At 41.6% G+C, this 6,464-nt stretch overlaps 1 non-coding gene across 1 annotated transcript; it reads right to left on the bottom strand.

The window, feature by feature from the left end:
- Positions 1-3,747: 3,747 nt before the first annotated feature.
- Positions 3,748-3,854, bottom strand: LOC132012659 (U6 spliceosomal RNA). Its single transcript, XR_009402663.1, has one exon. It is a non-coding gene; the product is annotated as a U6 spliceosomal RNA (small nuclear RNA).
- Positions 3,855-6,464: the final 2,610 nt, after the last annotated feature.

Here is a 6,464-nt window from a genome sequence, read left to right as displayed (position 1 = left end):
AACAGAACAGCATCTGACCTACAAATGGAATGTGAACTGAGTGAGAGATAAACCTTTATTGTTGCAAGCCACCAACATTCTGGACTTGTTGGTTACTTCTCCATAACTTAGCCAGAACTGTTTAATACCGCGACTGAAAGAGGGTTGGAACCCAGACCTGTCTGACCTCAAAGCCCATGCTTTTTCTCTCATAGCATACTACCTCCCAGCAGGAAGGACACCGAGGCTTAAGCTCCACATCTGTGTAAATGTGACACCTACTCATCCCTCCTTCACCTCCTTTTACAAATGCCCAAAGGAAGCTTGGGAAAGTTTCAGGAAGGCACAGTCATCCCCAGAGGAGCCCGCCTAGGCATGAATATAATTTATAAGCAGAGCAGGTCTGATCCCCCAGTTTCATGTTGACCCCCTCCTTCTTGGAAGCACTAATGCGGGGGAGGGAAGGACAAGTGATGACAGTGAGGAGTCCCATGCTGCCCTTCCAGATGCTCTCTGGCTCGGCTTAGCAGGAACTGGAAGGATCTGGTGGTCAGACAGGCACAGACTGATGTGATGTACCAGCTTTCTGTTCCCAGCTTCCTCCCCACCCCTGAGATAACTGGAAAGTCCTTCATCCCAGATTGGATGTGGACACTCTTCTGTAGGAAAGGGGAAGGTCCAAGGACCTCTGATTCAAAACACTTAGGTGTTCTACTGAAAACCAGGCTGGGCCTTGAAGCAAAATGAAATTTTGTTATTTAGATTGACTGGTTAAGTCAAGCTAGTGGGGAGAAACAAACAAATAAACAAACCAGTGTGTGGAGCTCAGCTAATCCAAAAAAGTGGTCTGATGCTTTTTCCCCCTTCAAACATCTGTGGCATTTTTCCTCCAGAAGTTTAAACTGAGGAGATGACAGTTAACAACTTTCTTAGTTTGGATTCCCCCAGGATTCTGTGTTGCCCAGGTCAATGACTTAAAGAATTGTCCCGAAGAGTTATCCTTTCTGGCATTTGTCACAGAAACCAGGCAATCAGGAAGCAGACATGGCTGCCTGGCGCAGAGAGCACTGCAGGCTGAGTTCACTGTTATGCTGTGACCATGGCTTCCATTCTGGGGGAAAAGGAGATCTGTGGGGTCAACCTGCAGCCCCCAAGCTTCATCATTTGTTGTGTTTTTAGACTGTCTTTGAACCACTACATTGTCTTCCCCAAGTGATTAATCATATAGACTTGATGATGGGCGCTTGAGTTATTGGGTCTCTTCCTTTTCTTAGAATTCGGAGAACCAGAAATACCATTTGTTCTGTTTTACAATATATTCCCTTGGGATACCCGTAAGATAGGCATTTTGAAGGAAACTGCATAGTCAATAATGATTTATAAATGATTTTCAAAATGCAAGAAGATACTAAAATTCCCTTGGTTCCCACAATATCTATATTTTCTCCCGTGGGGCTTTCCCTCATTGCAAGGCTCCTCATTTCACACTGGAGGGAACAAGGACATCTTCTTAGCTCTGGTGCTCTCAGATCCCAGATGACTACAGGGCTGCTTGACCAGCTCCAATAGCCCAGCTTTTGTTACAGCTCTTCATTCGGCTTCTCCATGGTAGTAGGACCAGCTTTTGAAAAGGCTTCACTGCTGCTACATGCTTTCATCTGTATTGCCTAATCAAGCCCTCCCAGTTCTTGAAGGGTGGGTTGAACAGAATATTATTAGTAGCTCCTGTACGTAGTGGGTCGTACATAACAGTTATCATCGTATTGTGTGCAGCAGGAAGGTTAGGGAGTATGTCCCTTTGGTGTGATTCTGGATTATATGCTCTATCTATCTATTGAAAAAATACAGAGAACGAGACAAAAAGGGGAAAAAAGAGGAGAAGGAGAAATTGGGTAAGAAGAAGCAAGTAAGGAAGATGCGTCAGGGTGTTAGGATAATGGGTAGAGCCTCTAACCAACTGGAACCTTCAGTTGGCTGAATTATGTGCTCCCTCAGCAGACATGGTGGTTTTCTTTTCTGATCAATGCCAAGCCCTGAAAAGGCCTGGGCTCCTCGTAGGGGCACCCACTTCAATATTTGCTGCTTGAAGTGATGAAGCAGGATGATTTATAATGTCTTCTCTTGGATGGAGAAATTCCTGTATTTATGTGTATGAGTCCCACTCACCCGTTCTTGTCATAAACTGGTAACAAAATCTCCTAACAATCGAATTTGTTCTTGCCTAGGACAACTTCGAATAGCATTAGGGATAATATTTTCCCACTAAATTGATTGAATTCATGAGTTGCCTTGGTATCGTATGGAAACATGTGTCTCACATTATAATTTAGTGAAATAATCGTTTTCCCAAACTCGGTGCAGACAGACATACTACCCGGCACAGTAACCTGTGGCAAGGACTAACTATTGTTTTCTTCTTCATGGATTCCTGATTTTCTTTTCTCTTCTCCTTCTCCTTCCTCTTCCTCATCCACTTCCTCTCCTTCTCCCTCTCTCTCCTCCTCTTCCTGCTCTTCTCCTTCTTCTCCCCACACCCACCCCTCCTCGCCCCTCCCCTCTCCCCCCTTCTTCTTCTCCCTCTTCCTCTTCCTCTCCTTTGCTAGGAGATTGTGTTTAGGAATCTCTACAAAGTCTCTCCCATTCTCTTCTGTATTAACTTTAACATTTAACTGTGTGCGGCCTTTAACATTGTTTCCTCAAGCTTATCTGGCTAAGCTCACTGACTCAAGTGAAAACTCTTCAAGGATAGTGTTTTGGACCAAATTGGGTCCCTCAAAATGCATATGTTTAAACCTTTAAAATGGGACTGTATTTGGAGGGACGCCCTTTCAAAGAGGTAGTAAAGTTAAAATGAGGCTGTTAGGCTGGGCTCTCATGCAGTCTGTGTTCTTATTAGAAGAGATTAGGACACACAAAGAGATGCCAGAGATGAACAATATGGAAAAAAGGCCATGTGAGGACATGACAAAAAGGCGGTTTTCTACAGGACAAGGAAAGAGGCCTCAGAGGAAACTGAACCTGCTAACACATTGGTCTTCCAGACTTCCAGAACATGAGGGCATAAATTTCTGTTGTTTAAGCCACATAGCTGGTGATATTTTTGTTATGGAGACCCTAGTGAACTCATACAGATAGTGACCTCTTCTATTTCTCTGATGTATCTGCGCCTTTGTGCCATGCGCAATGCTCAGCACACAATTTACGCAGCACTTAATAAGGCTAGTTGTATTTGTTTTACTTTTTATCCTTCATGTATTTAAAAAAATCCATCCGTGAACATATGTAACATAATTTGCTTCATAGGCAGTTGTTTTGGTTTGTCAGCAAATGGCTTTCTATCTTCATTAACAGAGATTTAATCATTTGTTTGAATTGCTAGTTGACGCCCAAGGTAAGTATTTAAACAGTGTGAAAGATCATATGGTGAAAAGTAAACCTCCCTCACACCTCAGTCTCTCAGTTCTCTTCCCTAGAGGCAGCCATTATTATCAGTGTGTTGTCTTTCCAGATAAATCTTTGCTTAAAAGCATGTGTGCACATGTGTGTATAGAATATACACATCTATATTATAGACATGCGGCATATATATTTATGCACAGACCTGCTTTAAGAAAAATCTCCCTATATACAGATTAAGGTATAACTATTCAGGTATAAATATATATCCTCCTCTGATTTTCTTTTTTGTTTTATTTTGTTTTTATCAAATGATGGTCTAATGCACACAGATTTCTACTGTATTTTTATAGTCAGATGTTTATTTATAGTAAAAACATGGAACACTTCATGATTTTGCATGTCATTCTTGCTCGGGGGCCATGCTAATCTTCTCTGTATCATTCCAACTTTAGCACATGTGCTGCCGAAGTGAGCATGACATGTTCCTACCTTTTTTTCTTTTTTTAAGATTTATTTATTTTTTTATTTTATTTTATTTTTATTTTTATTTTTATTTTTTTTTAAGATTTTATTTATTTATTTGACAGAGAGAGAGATCACAAGTAGGCAGAGAGGCAGGCAGAGAGAGAGAGAGGGAAGCAGGCTCCCTGCTGAGCAGAGAGCCCGATGCGGGACTCGATCCCAGGACCCTGAGATCATGACCTGAGCCGAAGGCAGCGGCTTAACCCACTGAGCCACCCAGGTGCCCTTATTTATTTTTTTAAAGGGGGGGCGTCCAGCAGGGGGAAAGGCAGAGGGAGAGAGAGAATCTTGAGCTGGAGCCCAATGTGGGCTCAATCTCACAACCCTGAGATTATGAACTGAATAAAAACCAAGAGTCTGACCCTTACCTGATGGAATCTCCCAGGCACCCAGACATGTTTCTGCTTTTTAAAGAAAATTAACTTAGCAATAAATCTTGGGACTTGTTACATATAGGACATGCAGATCCACGTCATTCCTTGTAACTTATCTTGTTGCATTTATTTTAAATACATCGCCCTCCCTTCTTCCACCACTCTGACCAGCATCCTTTCACACAGAAATCCTCATGAAGCACACATGGGAAATAGAACTTTAAAGAGACTCATCTTGCTGTCATTTCCTCATAGGAATATTTGAGTCAAGCACTAAAGCCATAGACATTAAAAAGAAGGGCACGGTTTTTAGGCAGTCCAAATAAGCAGGAATAGAAACAGTGGGACTTTCTCAGGCTAGCCCCAGGTGTTTCTAGACAGCACAAGAACTTCATGTATCTACCAACAACTGTATTTACAGCCCATGGTCCCTATGACTAATGTGCAATGAATATTGCATCAAGGAATAATAATAATTTTTAAAAGAATGTACATAAATCCAGCACACTAGAAAACCAAAGTGTTTTTTCCTGTTTCCTACTAGCACTTGTTCATTTGTATACATACTCTGATTGTTTTAGTTAAAAATCAGAGCAATTATGTATTCTGCCTTTGCCATTTAAAATGAATCATAAATACTGCTGTTTGTTTCTATGTTTACATAATAATAATTTTATATGGTTGCATAATAGTCTATCCAGTTGATGTATTGTTTCCTCTAATTTAAAAAAAGGGGGGAAACTGTATTATCTGGAGCTGTAATTAAATAAAACTTAAAAGAACATCAATCTGACACATATTAATGATAAATATAAATGTTATTGAGCTACAAGGCAATTGACTATAAAATGGAGAACAGCTCACATAAATTAGAATTAATATTCTCTTTACCCTATGAAAAAAAAACTTTCTAGAGGAGAGACTATAGAAAAGGAAAATGATCAGATGCCCTCCTGAAAAAGGAATAGATCTTCCCATTCTTTTAAGAGTTGGTATCAGGAAATGAGGCTGCAAATTCTTTTTTCCCTTTGTGCAGCAAGACTTCTACTTGCACAGAGGTGGAGGGAGCAACGTAGTATGCCTCAATCAGATTAGGTTAACCAGAATGATATCCTAGCAACTAGCCATAAAGTATGAATACCTAATGGCCTTCTTTAATTAATTAACTTCATCAATAGGTGTTTATTGAATACCAGTTATATGCTGGATGTGAGATAACACGGGAAAGAAGACAACATCTACTCCTCTAATGTTGACAGTCTAGACCAGGTATAGAACAGTAATCAAAGACATCATAAAAATAATTACAGGTTTTAGAGAGTGCCCAGAAAGAACAAACATGCCACTGTCACAGACAGAAATGAAGGTGGGGCATCCTTTGGATGGGTAATCAGAGAAGATGTCTCTGTAGAGGTTACACTGACACTGAAACTTGAAGGAGAAGAGTCAGCCACACAAGGAGCAGGGCAAAGAGGGAACAGAGAGGCAAAAGCTCTAAGGCATGGTCACACTTGGCATGCTAGTTTGGCCAGTGAGACTGTAGTGGGCCTCCTGAAGCCCCCAGGACCTCATGGCATGAGCCTAGATTGCTTTCTAAGAACAATGGGAAGACAGATTTAAGTCTTAAATAGGTGGATGGCACAATTTACACCATGTTTTGAAAAGAACTTTTGGCTGCTAGGTGGAAACTAGTTTGGAGTACGGAGTAGAAGTGGAAGTAAAGAGAGGAATTAGGAAGTTATTGGTGTCACCCTCACAAGGGGTGACAATGGCTGGAACCTTAGTGGAAATGATTACGAAGGATGAAGAAGGAAGATTCCAATAATGACTCCAGGGTTTGGGGGAGCCCCAAATATAGACATGGAAAGCAGAAATCAGGGGTTCTCTTTGGATATTTAAGTGGGAAATGCCTTATGAAGTGTCCAAGTATGGTCGTCAGCTGGGCGTGAGTCTGAGATCAATTTGGGAGTTGTCAGCAGCCTGATTATATTTAAAGCCAGAAGTCTAGGTAAGACTCTGAGGGAGGTTGTGGAGTTGGGAAAGAGAAGGGGGCCCAGGGCACACCTGAGTAGCTCAGATGGTTAAGCATCTGCCTTCATCTGAGGTCATGCTGGGATTGAGTCTTGCATCAGGCTCCCTGCTGAGCAGGGAGTCTGCTTCTCCCTCTGTCTGCTCCTCTCCCTGTTTGTG

The sequence above is a fragment of the Mustela nigripes genome, chromosome 2, assembly GCF_022355385.1.
Source record: "Mustela nigripes isolate SB6536 chromosome 2, MUSNIG.SB6536, whole genome shotgun sequence".
Classification (NCBI taxonomy): Eukaryota; Metazoa; Chordata; class Mammalia; order Carnivora; family Mustelidae; genus Mustela; species Mustela nigripes.
Note: the sequence above shows the minus strand (reverse complement) of the source record. Positions and strands in the feature narration are given on the sequence as shown.